Genomic DNA, 17,596 nt, shown 5'->3' with positions numbered 1-17,596 from the left:
AAGAAAAAGAAAGAAAGAGGGGAACACTACTAGGACTGAGCAAGTCCCCTAAGAAGGGGCTTGGATTGACTCCTTCATCACCCTTGCAATGAAAAGAGAGAATCTAATACTTAAAGGTTACATGTCTACTAGACTTGAAAAGTCTTCTAAAGAAAAGAAGAATAGGGTGAAAACGCTACTAGGACTATGCAAGTCCCCTAAAGATGGGCTTGGGATAACTCCTTCATCGCCTTTGTATAATAACTAAGAATTAGCTACATAAGTTAGCTAGCTCCTAAAGAAGAGAAAAAGAATTGAAATGTGACTGCGGCAGATAATTGAACAACATTCTAAATAAAACACCTTCAACACAGACTTTGACTATAGTTTGTATACATAAAAAAATAAAGTAAAAGAGCAGTTATGAGAAAGAATTGCATATCATGAGCTTGAATGTGACTTATACAACATCTAAATTAAACCAAATCATTTCAACTGAACTTCATCAGGCTGAATATTTGTGTCAACCATCTATTGAAATCTCATGACAACTAGTATACAATTGACAAGCTGGACTATCATGTCTAAAAGTACAATATTCACAATGAACACACATATATACTCTATCCACTCATTTTCAAATTCTTTTTTTCACACAACAATTTATAAGCAAGACTATTTTACAAATTCTGAACAAATGAAGAAACTTTGACATTGAAAGTTTTGCCTTTAAAAATTCAATCATTGGATCCAACAATAGGTTTTCCTAATCTCTTGGCTTAAAATTTAATGTGCTAACACCAAAATCATGCTCATATGAAATACTCCAAACTATGAGAATCATCCAGCGCATAAAAAAATAATTGACACCACTAGTCCATTCTGTTAGTGCAGAGTAATCATAAATCAAGTCGATGTTAAACAATTGTCGATTCAAATCTGTTCAGATTACATATTCACAAATGCCGAACTAAAAAAAAGAAATGCAGTCATTAGGAAGAAAAAAAAACAAATATGGTATCATTCTTGACATACAAATGGTAAATGAAAACATGCAAGTGCTTATTTTTGTGTCCCCAAAATCTGATGTTTATCATGAAAAATACCCATAGACCTTGACCCTTGAGTCATTTCAGAAACTTTATTTTTGCAACATCATCTTTGACACAATTTCAGACAGATACAGATCTTAGAAAATCAAATCATAAAACCTTAATTAAAATCACAAACCAATGACATTAATCTGACAACAATGAATCAACATGCTTCCAATGTTTCAGGCTCATCAACAAAATTCTGACCTATATGTCTCATTCATGAAAATTTCCCTCTTAAGGTGACTACAACTATTCATTTAAGAATTCAAGCTGAAATTTTGATTCAAATTTGGACTTCTTTTGCATTAGTTCTTATTCATTCCAAAAGAACTCATTCTGATTTGAATTAAAACACCACTCCTACTATTAAGAATCATTCCCGCAATCAAAACTGAACTTAATGAGTATCAATAATCATCAACACTCATCATGAACCATATCCTATTTGAATCATCACACCCAGCTACTTGATTCTTTACACAACAGCATCCAAATTTTCACTTTATAAATGTGTTTGTTCATCAAGTAAACAAGAAGGGCCAACCACATTTGGTCAAAACATATACGCACGTATACACTTATAGACATAAAAAATATAATAACTTAACAGCTAGTAGTGTAAACAGTTTAAAAGAAAATTAAGTTACACACCCTTTTCTTAATTACTTGCAGAGGCATTAAAGTAAACGCTCAAATACCTGACTTAAGACGACATGACCATAGCGTCAAAAACTCGACAAATTAATAATAATACTCCCCAAAATGTATTCTCATAGGACAAGTATTTACCTAACAACTTATGCTCTCAATTTATGATGATTAATTCCTTTTATTTCAGCTTTATTCCTAAACTAGAGTACTGATTAAAACACACAAAGAATATAGGACATGTTCTAATAAAGTACACAACAAGAGCCTTTTCACCACTACGAGAGGGAAAGTCATCCCCTCATGACTATTTCAATTTTCATAACACCTATGGTCTACTGACAATATCCACTTAAATATAATTTTCAAAACACAGAACATGGAATCAAACCATCCAAAACACGCATAGTTATATTTCCAATTTGATAAGCATGATTCGAACACCATTGAACCATATCTTGTAACTCACATAATACTTCTTTTTTTTTAATTCTGCTTTTAGTACATTTTATATACAAAAGTACTGGTAGAATAAAAAAACCAAAACAGGGCAAGGTTACATTTTAGGAAGCTAATATAGGCATTACTCTCCTTTGACAACTACATTAGCTTAGTGCTATCTTCTAAACATGGCAGCATATATAAAAAAAGAACACCTCACAGACTCATAGACACACACATATACACCTTCGCACAGACATGTATACACACCATCATACACACATACACATATAACAACACACACACATATACATACAACACACGAGCTGAAATGTAATATGCTGATTTTTGACATAACAACACATCAGCTGAACTACAATATGCTGATTTTGTATTACACAAAACTGGGGCTGAACTATGGACTAGTATTGTGCAAAAACTGGGACTGAATCATGGGCAAAAACTTGGACCGAATCATGGACTAGTATTGTGCCAAACAGGGGCTGGACCATGGACTAATATTGTGCGAAAAAGGGGCTGAACCATGGCCTAATATTGTGCAAAACAGGGGCTGAACCATGGGCTGAATTCCCGGTGAATGGGCTTGTTACACATTCGAACATGGAAACAAAACTGCACGTACATAAACATAGACACAGGACTAAGCATACACAGGGTGATGTAGACACAGCTGGAGTGTAGTAAAGCATGCACAAGATGTTAAATACACAGCTAAACTGAACTTTAAACATACACATGAGCGATATCGACACTACTGATCTGTAATAGAGCATATACACATGACAATGAGGACACAACTGAACTGTGATTGACTCATTTTCCACTATTGAAGGCATTCAAATATCTATTTTGTTTTGCCATCAGTACCCAATGCTATGTCTACATAGTATTTACATGAATGACTCGACATCCATAAACATAACCAAGTCACATTCACACAGACTCCCAAAGCATACAGACTTTTCAAACTTCCATTCATCTGGGTTTCTATGACACACGGTCTTCCAAATCTCTATGGGGTCAAACAAACTTAGTGCAATACACACTAACATGCCATCCCACATTCAGGTCATAAAAAAAATTACTTCACAAACATAAAAAAAAAATCATGTTGTGACCTGAATAGAAATGTCCAAAACCCAAAAAACAATTATGATGAAATCACCAAATTCGTGCTCCCACAACAGTAAGGCATCTTACCATTTAATATTATGACAACAACTGACCTTGTCGTGCACTATGAATGTGGTTTTGAAAAATAATAATAATTTCAAAAAGAAAGAAATTGTAAGAAAGACATCATAATACATGAAACAAGTTGGTTATATGCAATGATTAAAACAATAGTGGTTAGTGGTTATCCCAACAACAAGGCAAAAAGATGGAAAAACAAAAAGGGGTAACTCAAATCTGTATAATTTGCAAGACCTGATGACAGCTATGTGTATGATAAAAAATCTCAACAGACATCACTTGTTCTGATAGTTACACCATCGATTCCAGCCTTGTATTGGCTGCTCAAATGCATTCCACATTATCCACATGGGGTAAAATAAGATCAATTTAAATAAAGAAAAATATGGATCTCATGCAACTAACGCAATTAAGGTATGCTCATATCATTTCCTGAACTGATGACCAATGAATTGGATCACCTTTTCTAGAACAATTCAAACACATGACCATACCATTATCCCTTGTCTTACAAACACAACATACTATTCACTTAGACAAGTAGAATTTAGACAATAAAAGGAGCGGTAATGATAGTTAAACCAGAAATGTCAGAACATTTTTTGACAACTTCAGTAGGTTATCCTTGCTTTATCATTTAATATGTGTTATATCACGGCCAAAAATAAGAGGAAAATGGGGACTGATATGAACAACACCATTTTTCATCCAATATACTAACTTAATTTGACCACTAAATCCATGAACATAATAATACCAATACTATAAACCAAAGCTACTGACAGAGGTATTACTCTGTCCCAATTACTATTCCAAATTCATCTTGATTTTTATCACTTACAAAGTACTCAAACAGCCTTATTCTCCCAAAACTATTCTATCAGTTACTCTGATAGAGAATAATATCATCACCAAAACTACCATAGACTTAAAAATGTAGACTGAATTATACTATTGTCATGGTATTCAGACACTGAAATGCATTATAAGAAAGGTAAAATGTCTTTGAACTTGCAAACATGACAGTAAACCTTTGGTTCAATATGAGGGAATCTGATTCCGGTTAGGGTCACACCACGTCAGGACATAGTTGAGTTGATATCATCCTCCATCAAATCAAGTTCATGCTAGGGTAGGTCACAGAACATGGCTTCAACAATATTCATTCAATTTTGCCCATGACAACATAATTGCTTCCTTTTGCTTCAATAGAGACGTCAGTTCTCGGAATGTACCGAAAACACTTCCTACTACAGGGGAAAGATTGAAGAGCAAAGGGAGTGAAGAAAACTACCAGGTCTAAATATTTCCAATTACTTCTTTCTATAGCTTATTTGGAAATTTACTCTTTCATTGAATGGGAAACTCAGAGATAAGATTCAAATCCAAAGATCAACACCAAGAGGGCTACAACTGTGAAAATTCCAAATCAGTATCTTATTAGCATCTAAGTGAGCCTTTCTATCATTTTAAAATGAAAATTTTTAAAGCATCTGGTTCCAAAATTCCACACGAAATTTGAAGAAAAATCATCTATTCCAGATTTAATTTCCTATGAAAAGATACTACATAAATCAAACAGTTCATGCTTAAACCTGGTTTCAATGTAGACCTAATCCACCTCATCTTAAAATCCAGTGACATGATAGGGAGATATACACCAACAACACATCAATAAGACTAACATATTTCAAAAAAGAATGAAATTCTAATAGAAAATCACTTACAGGAATGAAGATTGTGAGGCCGCGGATTGTTGACAATGTTTGCTGAATAAGATGATAATAGATCACTCAACTCTCACTTTGATTTTTGTTCTCAGCTCCAATTTCTATCAGATCTCTCTCTACTTTATGTAGCTCCTTAGGATCTTTCTCTGCTCTTGAATTTTGTTTTACTTCAGAAGTTTTCACTCCTCTAATCAAAATCAGTAAGAATCCCCCTCTCTTCAATGTTACAAGAATGAAACAGAGATGAAGATTTAATGGCGGAAAATAATGACAAAGGCTGGATTCCGATAAATCTCAAGGGAAAAAGGAAGAGTTGAGGCTTGGATTTAGGGTTTATGACTTAAACTAGGGTTTAAAAGACAGTAAAGAACTTGAAAATGGACAGATTTAGTGAATAACAGAAAAGAAAGCAAAGTTCAGACTTCAGAGAAGATCGGAGCTTGGCTGGAGGCTTGCCGGAGCTAGATCGGAGAAGAAAAACTTGATCGGAAAAAAAAAATGAGCAAGGGGTTAGGGTTCGGTGATTTTTCTCTTACTTTTTAGGCTCTACTAGGGTTTGTTAAAACAAGAAATGAGAGCTCTCCTAGCTTCCTTTGCAAGCTAACTCTCTATTTATAGTATTTGAACATAATTTTTATCCCCAATTAGTTACTACAAGACACCCCCATATGTGCATTTTAAACTTGGTTTATATCGAAATGGGTGGTCCACCAGAAAAAGTTTTAATGAAATATTAACAGATAAATTCGTGTCCCTTTCCAATGCCTAGGGACACTCCTCACTGCAAATTACACACGTTTTATTCCTTCCAGGCAACCCCCTGGCCGAGATAATACACTCCCCTTATTCCTACACTATGTTTACACTATGCTACCTATTACGTCTGTTTGCTAGGAAAACTGTGACGGATTCCAACAAAATTTTGTGGGGGCCTAAATGGGATCCTAACCTATTCTAGGGACAAACTTGGGACACTAGATCATTGACTTGAAAGGGTTTTAGTTAAACCACCTAATTGGGGTTCGTCAAAATGGGGTGTCTACAACTAGGCACATATGGCTAATCATGGTTAAGATGTTGGCTAGAAGCCAAAGAGATTAAATGTTTTAATTAAAGAGATGAGTGTACACTCTCCAACTTACTAGGTAAGAGGACTAAGAGTACCAATTGAGTAGCTTTTAACTTTAAGTTTACCATCTACCATGTAGCAAATGCCTTACAAGGGGATAAACCTATAGATTATATAGATAAGCTATTTTAGCTCAAATCTATAGGACTCAGACAAAAGAGAAATTTGACTATAGAGGACTATGTCTGAGAGAGACATCCATGGCTCATGCAAGTGAGAGCATACCACTATGGGTAATCATGAGCAAGATATGACATTTTAAAGCATTCATGGATAGTCTACCACGTTTGGACACAAGTAAAATGACACATAAGATTCAAACATTTATGTTTTATATCTACATACCACCTCTCTAAAGGTAAGGCACTAAGCACAAAGTGCATAGGCCCATAGGAAACCAAAATGTGAGGGAGATAAGTTTTTCCATCACAATATATTGCATGCCAACCACCATCATGGGTAAATGCCCAAAAATGATACTGGATTCCTATGAAATTTTTAATTTTACTCAAATGAGTATCATACATTGAATATAGACTCATTTTCAACTTCCCTATATAATATATTCTTATATGAATTTAGGAAAAGATCAAGTGATAAACACTTTGGACACATGCATTCCAAAATAAACTATCATGACTAGATAGTTTCATCTTAGCCATGAGAAGCTATTCATTTTAAGACTTTTGGAACACATCTACTTTAACCCATTAAAATTTTTTGTTCATTCAATGATAACCACTAGGCACACAAGAATGGGTTTAAAGGACAACTAGGTCCAAAGTAATAGATATGATTACTCACCTAGGGCACAAGAGATGTCTAAGAAAGGATTTGAGTTGATTTTCTTATGCATGGCTTTTAACTTCTTAATTTTGCTAGAGATGACATCCCAAATAAGTTGAATGTTCTAACATCTAGCAAGTGCCAAATTTGTCCTAGATAGAGCTCAAATATGGAGAAAATGGACTTGATAGATCAAGTTGAACTTATGGGCAATGGAGTGGTTAATTTTCATAGAAGCACAGACATGGTTTTCACATTGAATTTTCTATTATGAATTTTCTTGTAGATGAATACTAAGTGCAAGAAGATTTATTATGTGATGTAAGCACTTAGACTAAACGTACTAGAATAATATTCAATAAAGCACAAATATGTAGTCTATAGAGATGTATTCTAGTTTTCTACCTAGACTAAGAATGAGAATGATGTGATCATGAAGCTCTATGGGCCTAGATACATTCTATTAAAACATGTATAAAGATGAGTATCTAAGCTACAAAATGTAATGATATGTCATTAAGCACAAGTAAACTAGATGCAAGGAATGTAATATTGAATAAGGCACCTAGAGAGAATTCATAAGATATGACAATTAAAGCACAGCCCATTATAGTCAAATATTCAGTGAGTAGCTTGAATGGGGAATTTTAATACCCAAATCACTTCGGTTCCTACCAAGTTTGTTTGCGGGAGTGTGTCTTTTCTAACCCAAACAAACTTGTTTGATTTCACAAATCTAAGCTTGCACCTAGATTTGCGATGTCCTAATCTACCACAATAAGTATATGAGTAATGATTGGTAGATGAGGAACATGAAGAACCACAAGAATCCACATGATGACAAATGTGTTTGTCTTTCTCTTCTTGAAATCTTTGGTTCTTTATAGAGAGTTCTTTAGTTACTAATTTTACCTCATTTACTTGATTTTCAAGGCAAATTATTTGTTGAGATAAATTAGCTTTTAGGTTTTCTTCATTTTCACAAACAAGTATATATTTTTTATTTAAATCCTTGTTTGTGTTTTCAAGGCTTTCTTTATCTTTCTCAAAAGCATTACATTTTTGTATTAAGTTATTATTTTTATTTATCAATATTTTACTCAATTGACTTAATTTTTCATTCTTTTTTAAACTTTCATCAATTTCCATTTTTAAATCTTCAATTTGATTCTTGAAATTGGAAATTAAATTTTCAACATTTACAAAAGATTTTTGTGAAGTCTCTTTTGGCTTAAGAAGATTATCATTTGAAAAGCGACAAATATTTTTCTTAAAAATATCTTCTAGGCAACGGTATTAAATCCCATGTACTGTTTGATAGGAGATGTTTTGGGTTTAGTTATTGGGAATGTATGCCGGATATATGGATGCATCCCACAGTAGGTTTGGGGTTTAGGTAAGGGTGATGGGGCTGACATGTATGGTATAACATCTGATGGAGTGCATGGAGTTTGGATGGGTTATATTCTGATGGAGTATGGATGGGCGTTTGGGTGTAGTTTGATGGAGTGTAATAAATGAGTATAGGTTTGATGGGATTATATGAAGTAGATGAGGTTGGATGGGTGTAAGAAATAGTGTATGGGTTGGGGTATAGGCTCTATGAGTGTACTGGACATGGGTGTATGTGATGGGCTGGGCACATGGAATGGGAACATGGGTATGATGGGTGGCCTATTTAGTGTTCAAAATATATGGGTGTAAGCATGATTATGACAAATATGGGTCGTGGCCAAAAGTGGAATAGGTAATGAGGATATGGGCTCGGGCTGGGGTTACGGGTGCGTCTTGGGGTGCGGATTGCGGGTTCGAGTTGTGGGTCGGGGTTTGGGTCCAGGGCAAGACCGAATAGGCCGGTTTAGGGTGGCTGCGGTTTGGATCAAAGCTGGGCAGGTCGAGGTTCGGCCATGGGATCGGGTTGAGGCCGAATGGGCCGGGGGCTTTGCGCTAGGCCAAGTTGGCCGTGGGTTTGGTTCGGTTAAAGAAATTGAGTAGAGTTAGATTGGGGTTTGTTCAAACGGAATTGGTATTTGTGCTAAACAAAAACCATTGGATTAGATTGGGTCTTGATGACCTTATGGACCTTACGTGCACAGCATATAGAATCTAGGAATTCAGGTTCTTTTGGTTTTAAAGCATGGGCTTCACAACATAAAGGAATCAGGTTCATGGGTCATGTGCAAAAACAAAAAGCAAATGAAGAGAGAGAGAGAGAGAGAGAGAGAGAATGCAAAGATGGATCAAATTCAAATTGTAAACTCCTTTCGATCAACGATTAAAGAGTTTATTCTATTTACAAGTTCTAGTTTAATTTCTTGAATTCTTATTGGATAAAGAACTCTTCGCTCTAGGATTTTCGAATTTGGGAGTCTTCTTCGATGAACTTCTAAATCCGAAAATTCTAAAGAACCAAAGTAATTTGCATGCTTCTTTAAGATTAAAAAAAAAATGAATAACTCACAATTTCTTCGAAGTTTGGAATCGATCCTCTTGCTTTCCTTTAATGTTGATTTTGATGAAGAACAAGTCGTTTCAGCCAAGAGGGCTCGGCCAAAACTAAAATAATGAACCAAAGAGGATTTTGGTCAAGGTGGAGGGAAGAGGGGAGAGAGAGAGAGAGAGAGAGAGAGAGAGAGAGAGAGAGAGAGAGAGAGAGGCAAGGTTTGTGGAGTTTTCTTGGGCTCTTGTCCTTTTTGTTCTTCTCCAAAAGATAAGTAGCATGGGGTATTTATAGATGCCCGAGAGCCAGTAGTTGCCAAAGTAGGGAGGATGCGCGTGCAAGGATGGGATTGCTTTTGCTTCTCTAGAAACCCTTAGATGGTCTAGATTAATGACAAATGTCCCAAAAATTTCTCCTCCTAAATTCTAAACTAGGTAATGCTTCAAACAATATTAACATGTGAGAGAGTGACCAAATCCAAGAAAATTGGGCGAATATTCTCCTCCCAAAGATAGATGGCATAACAATAGAAAGAGCATGCCTTGGCTTTCTAAAAGTGGAGAAGAAATAAAGAATTCAAAATCTCTAAAAGTGAGTTGCTTGCCGAGAATAAAAGAGAGCCATCTAAACATGATTTGCTTGCCGAGAATAAATAACTCCAATCGTGACCTTCTTACCCAAAATATGAGAGAGGGAGAGAGCTTTGATCCAACAGTTGTATGATATCTTCTAGAAATAGGATGGGGCCTACTCACTCAAAGTGGGCCCTACCTTGAATTGGATAAACTTTACATAGAATACAACTCTCACATATTTAATCAAAGATGGAATTTAGGGTATTAGCTGACCCACTCTCAATTTGACAGAGCAAATATTCTCCCCCATAACCGAGATATGTGGTTAGGCCCACTTTCACATGCAAAAGTTCTAATCCAATCAAGTCTGAATATTTAATATATGATATCCCTACTTGAAATTTGAATGAACCCGAATCCTTCAAAACATTGGAAAGCCCCGTACATTCCACCATATTTTGGAATTTTCATACCCTAGTGGGACCCTCTTGCATCAAGTTGGTCAAATCCCATCAAATCAAATATTTAAATTTCAACAACGGGCCGAAATTCGATAAAATTTGATTTGGGATAAGCTCTGGAACATTGGTGAATCGCATTTCTACAAACCATCTCTCAGGGACTTGAATTTTCTACCGGAAAAACTCCTTGGAAAATGGCGAAAAATGGATGGCAAATAGAAGGAAAGCGAGAGAAAGCAAGGGAGCATTCTGGGACCCAACATGACTGAATTCCTTTGTTGGATAAGGTGGAGCAAAATGGGGGTGTCTACACATATGACTAATGTATTTTGCAAATATCCCTTATCCTTATACGAATCTATTAGTTACTCTAGATAGAAAATCAAGATCGGCTTCTGCTTTGGCATATGACCGTTTTGTTCTCTAAACTAGCCAACCAATAGATGGCAATGGACGGCCATGGGGATTAATCCTTTCAATTTAAATCCCCATTTATAACTTAATATTTTATAAAGAGGATTTCTTTTAAGTGGGAAAAACTTCTTCCTATGCATGCATCTAAAACAAACCATCCAATGGAAATACATACATAAGGAATGAAAAATCCAATCATCCATCACACATCCAAACCACGGAAAGTAAAACAACCACATCCATAAGCTTAATTTTGGCATCTTGGATTTATAGGAATTCTCCCACAAACCTTTTTTAGAATTATCTAACCATTTTAGAGTTAGTTAATCCCCATAATTTCATATTACCAAAATTAAGGGTGAAATTTGGGCAACTATTAGGTATTCGCAATAGGAAAAATCCGCCAACCTCAAGGCGATTTTTCAAAGGTATTGGTACTTATATACTTCATCATATGAAGTATTTTAGATCAGTAGGAATCATGAAGAATGCGTCCACCCGCCATTGAATCAATAGAATTGAGGTCTGCTATCATCTATAGCCTTCTTGAACCATCGCGATGTCCAAGTTCTTTGATTCTTCGTTGACCACCTCAAGAGCAATTTTCTTTCTTCATTACTTCTTATGTAAAAAGAAAATAAACTATCCTAGTGTCCTACACTAGCCTAAATAATATGTACATCAAAAGAAATTCTCCATAGGAAACCAGTTGTCCGCACAACTGCAGAGAGGGAGTACATAAACCAATAAATCATTAATTATTACATTGCAGACTTTTAATTGCTATATTTCAGCAATATCAAACCATAAAAATAAATAACGAACATCCACAAATATTATCCATATGCATCTCATGCATGGATAGAGGTCGAGTAATCCTTTTTGCCTAATTTTTCACCAATAGAGATCAACTCATGCTGAAATTAAATCAAATAATTTTTAATTCAGCCATAAAAATTACTGACATCTAAAGAAACTTAATATAATCATTCCTTATAATGTCAGAAGTCACCACAAAAAATTTAGCATAAAAACGAAATTGTTTGAGCGAGAAAAGCTCAAAATAGTTGTTTTCGGGAACCCTTTCAGAATAGCGTAATTTCCTAATACTTTAAGTGGGAGAAAAATATTCGGACTACAATTGATTATGCTTAGAATACACCCAAATAATGTCTGAAAAATTTAATCTTGGGCTATAAATTTTTCTTACAACTTTGGGGCCATTCCGAAATAAAACATGCAATTCCGGAAATAAAAATCAGCAAAATGTTGCACTTTTGCCCTAACTTGTAAAAATCATATCTCCCAATCCGCTCATCGTATTTTCATGATTCTTGATGCGTTGGACTCATATTTGAGTCTACTTTTTAACCCTCAAGGTTGATCAGATAAAAAATCACAATGAGTAGATTGAAATTACAGATCTTTACACAACAGTCCATCACACTACGGACTAACAACCTCGGATAGCCAGGATAGAATGTCCGGACTCACAGAGGACATACTGCATGATCTATCTTTGGTTAATTTAATCCCCTAATCTGAGCCCTAGTTGCTCTGATACCACTTGAAGGACGGTTATCCCCTTCCGGCAAGATCGCTATGCGCAGCGGAACAAAAATCGCATAGAATTTAAAAAATTTCTTTTGATCTTGCTTTTGCCCAAGATCTTAGAGTCTAGTTTAGTTAATAAAGTTAATCAAACAAAAATAAATACCTCTTTGAAGAAGAAATCAAGGAATCACGCTGCTTGATTTACTCCCCGAACGGTTCCGATCGTTCTAAACGCCACGGATCCCGCAAGCTGAACCGATGGATTCTTTTTCTTTGCTTAGACTATTGTGGATGTGAATAACTCTTATTCACTTATTTAAGGTCTGATCTAATCATTACCTCTGCTGTAGAGAATAGAGAAATTGATTGGAAGCCTTTCTCTTTGAAACTAGTTCAATTGGAAGAGAAATAAAGAGAGAGAGAGAGAGAGAGAGAGAGATGGAAAACTATTTTTCCAAAGGGGGGACCAGGGAAAACGAATTTTATAGTATTCCACACTTGGAATTTCTTTCTCTCCTCTCTTTTATATAAAGTACAGTTTTGGTTTGATAAATCCTTGTTTCTCTCTCCCAATTCCATTCCAATTGAGAAACCGACTTGAATTGAGACTCCTCGAGTGAAAGGGACTCTCCCAAACCTCCAAGGCTATATGGGGTCACTAAAGATACATGGGAGAATGTGTATGGAGGCCTCCCTCCAACCCTTGTGGCCTTATCTCATAAGAGTTGGTGTTGGAAACAAGTTGCTTGCTTTGTAGATCCTACAATTTAGCAATTCTTATCCAACAAGGAGTTTGAGTGCAACTCAAAGTCCTTGAGCAATTGGGACTCTTTTTCCCAGTTCTCCAACTGATTTACTAGTGTTGTGGGCCCACAAACCTTACCCAAATGTGTAGTCCTGTCCTAATTCCCAATTCCGTTCCAATACCGTGACTTTTGCAAAACCGGTTTGGGAATAACTATCCTCATTTGGATTAAACATTATTATTATTATAATTAATCAAATTAATAATACATAATAATGTATAATAATTAAATAATTAATTAATAATTTAATCAATTAATAACTCACATCTAATGGGAGTTATTTCGGCTCCAATTTGTCTTCGAAAAATTCTCTTACTGTCTTTTGTTACTTTCTTAACAAAGACATGTATATATATATATATATATATATATATATATATATATATAATTAATATCCACATTAATCTAACGGATCATATCCGTCCGTGCAATTACATAAAATGTGGAACCCTGATCCATTTGGATGTTACTGGGTCATTCGAGCTGTGAGTGGGATCGTCGCAGAGATCCGACAGTCAATCCTGCAGAACCCTATGGTGGGCCCCACTGGGATCTCGCTCTGTAGTTAAACTACACTCGCATTAGGTCAGTGGCCTCCATCGAGACATAACCCTGAAGATGACCGTTAGATCATCTTACCCCTAATCACATCATGTATGTGCAATCCTTTCTTCTTAACCACATCTACGGATATGATTCATACGGGAGGTGGACACCTGTGGGACCCGATCCCGCGAGAGGGGTGGGGCGCGGGCCGCCACGGTCTCTCTTGGTCTCTCGTACCCACGCGATTGGCGTGTGCATTTTAATTATTGATTTTAATTCATCTTTTATGTGAACTTGGGATCACTAAGGCAATCCGAATTCCACACAAAAGATAGTGACAGAGTCGCCACCTAGATGTGAGATCTAGGACCCATAATTAACCAGAAATCTAGACTCGCTACCTGGTCACAAGAATGGAAGGTATGGGGAGTTATCCACCACATGCACCATTCCTGCCCGATAATCGGTCTTCGATTCCAAAAGCTAACTCTTTTAAATTTCTTTTAAATGGCTCATTCAACTCTCTGTTAATATGCTAACTACGGGACATGCATCCTATGATCTAATTTCAATGTGAATCCTAAATGTGTATCTTGATTTCTTTATTTGTTTGAATTCAATCTAGGTGCAAGTTCTCCTAAGATTTTAATTTCATGGAAAATCCTAAGTGATTTAATTAAGAATTTATAATAAAATTAATATACAAAACCCCACAATTTGTTGTGGAGCCGACTCGCGGTTGGTATGCTATCAGACATCCAAGCTGCCTACGTACCCAAGCCTCACTGGGATCAGAGTCGACGTAGTTCAGTGCACCTAAGCTACTTATGCCTAACTCAACTAAGACACCGATCTAGACTGATTTGACTGTTTCAACAGTTTTAAGAGGAGTTATTTAATTCAAGTTGAGGATTTTATTATCCTAGGATTTCATCTAAGATGCTATATGATTCTTATCTAAGTGCAAATGGTTCCTTAGGCTAATGCAGGTTAGCCTACATCCTAGTTTACTAGGCTTGTCCTAGGGAAAGATTGGGTGACTAGTGTAACTAGACCTATGGCACGGTTGCTATACATAGCAAACGTCCGTGATTAGGCTGGACTCCTAACTCTAGGACTCCCTAAAACCTAAGACTCCCTAAAACCTAGGACACGACCTGACACCAGTGTTCCTAAATTGGGCTCTAAGGATTCTTATGACAGAAACCGTAATCCAACGGTTCCGAGAGACACGAGATGAATCGATTTCAGTTCTTAAAGTTAATTAATTTCAGATTTCAAGGATTTTCAGTTTATAGACATTTAAGGAATACCAATGGTTCTAGGGTTCACAAATTTCGGCCCAGAATAACATCCAAGGAAGGGAATCGTGCGCTCTTTCCTTGTGCAATTTAATACTTAGGTTATAGCATCTTATTGCCTGGCATATCTCAGGATTTCCGTGGACAGTAACCTCGGAGCCAACAATATGCTATAGCTTAAATATTCAAATTGTCAAAGATTGGTTGCAATTGGGATACGATTATGGATGCACTGGCCATTTTTCCAGGAAAATCTAAAGATCCTAAGATTTCTGTTTCAATGGATTAAGGAGTTAATATGTGACAAAGATTTAAGGTTCTTTAAAAATTTTAAGATGATTTTCAATTAATTACAATTTTTAATGGATTTTATCAATTTTAAACCATATGCGTGATTTTACAAGTGAAACTGTTGCAAAAGAATTTGAAATGAGTTGAAACTTCTACAGCAACAAGACATGATGGGATGTAGCTTATTGAAAGAGTTTTGCAGATTTTTATATTAAGCTCATATTTAATTTTGATTTAACAATAATAAGATTAGATTTCAAAAATAACACAGAAACTACTAGAAATAGAAATCTAAATTCATTGAAATTTCTACAGTAGAAAGATATAAGTAAACATAGCATGCTGTAAGATTTTCATGAATTTTAAAGACTATTTACTACTAGTTTCGGATTTTTCAAGTTTAAGACCAGATTATAAGCTTACACTACAACCAATAGCCAAAAAGATCCAAATCAATTAAAAAGCTTACAGCAGCAAGAAATATGAAATATAAGACTACTGTAAAAATTTTGTGAATTTTAATGGTGATCTGATGTCAGTAAAAATTCTCATAAAATCTGATAATTTTCGAAGAAAGCATAAAATAATAAACCAAACAAAATACAAAAATTGTCAAAAATTCATGGTAGAATGTATTAGTACCATATTATTTTCTCACGGAATTTCATTAATTTTGGAATCTATTTAATATATATTTTAGTTTTCTTCATCAAAAAGATGTTTTTGAATAGTTTTCTATTTTTAAAACACGATTTTCGATAAAATTACGACTCCGGAAAACGTCCTTTAATCTTGTTCTGATGTGATGAAAACAAAAAAAATTTAAAATTCCAAAAAATAGATCATCCTGAGATGGCTATTTTTTCGAATTTCGTAATTTCTCAGCCATTATTTTAAATAAAATTCCACTCTTCACTCAAATTCTAAAAAACCTTTGATCCAATGTCCGATCCGATCCGACAGTTATTTTAGTCTATTTAAGTAGATCATTGTATTAAATTTCGAGACGAAACGGAATTGAAACACCCATGCAGATCACGATTTTGAGCACACACATTTAATATTGAATTAAATTCATTTAAATGCTTAAAAATCATGCAAAAATCTAAAAAAATACCAAATAATTCTAGAAAAATCTGAGAACAATGCACCTACCTTTGATCGAAATCCTCGCCCAATCCAAGAGCCGCAGAGTCCGAAAAATCCCGCCGACGTGCAATCCGTTCCGCTTTTATTCTTCTTCTTTTTTTCTTTGTTCTTCCTCGCTGCTGAGAATGCCGCTCCCCTGTTGAGTGTGAGATGTGGAGGATGAGAGATATAGAGATAGAGAGAGAGAGAGTGATCTAGAGACGGAGAATCAACAGAGATGAGAGAAGTAGAGAGAGTGATAGTTAGAGAGATAGAAAAATAAAGAGAGGTAAAATGAGAGAAACAGGGGGATAGAGAAGAGGATACAGAGAGGTTAAGAGAGACCGAGAAATGAGAGGGATATGGAGAGGGTAAGAGAGAATAAGATATGGAGAGGGATGTAGCAATATTGCACTATGTTTCCTCTTGTTTCTCGTCAAAACCCAAAAAACAATACTCTGTTTTTTTGGGAAACTTGAGAATGAAGAATGGAGCCGGCTGTTGAGTGTGGGGAAGAGTGAAAGAGACCAAGAGAAGGAGGGATATAGAGGGTGAGTGAGAACTTGAACGAGGGAGAGGGAAAATGTTTGAGAGGGAGAGGGATAGATGGATATAGAACGTAGAGGGAGGCTCTGTTTTTTTCTCGTTTCTCTTTTCTTTCAAAAAAAAAATCCAACACTCTGTTTTTTAGAAATATAGACGGAAGGATAGAGATGACTCGGCTGTGCTTGAGTAAGGGAGGAAGAGAACTGTTGAAAAAGAGAGATGATACCACCCACATCGAGTGAGAAAGGGAGGGAAAGCACCCATCCACCGTAACAGAGCAGATCTTTTCCCCTTTTTTTTTTCTTGATGGGCTGTAGATGGTGATAGAGTGGGGAGACCGTGGGATCACAGAGGGAGTGTGAGAGATGGGGATCGCTGTTGGGTAGGGGAAATAGAGGGAGAGCTTGGAGAGTGAGAGGCCGAGAGTCGTGTTCTTACTCCTTTTTTTAAACCGAGAGGCCAGGGAGAGATAGAGGCCCAGATACAGAGAGTGCGAGAGATTGAGAGTT

Source organism: Tasmannia lanceolata, unplaced genomic scaffold, assembly GCF_043159265.1.
Source record: "Tasmannia lanceolata isolate RefF3 unplaced genomic scaffold, GAP_Taslan_0.1 ptg000035l, whole genome shotgun sequence".
NCBI lineage: Eukaryota > Viridiplantae > Streptophyta > Magnoliopsida > Canellales > Winteraceae > Tasmannia > Tasmannia lanceolata.
Note: the sequence above shows the minus strand (reverse complement) of the source record.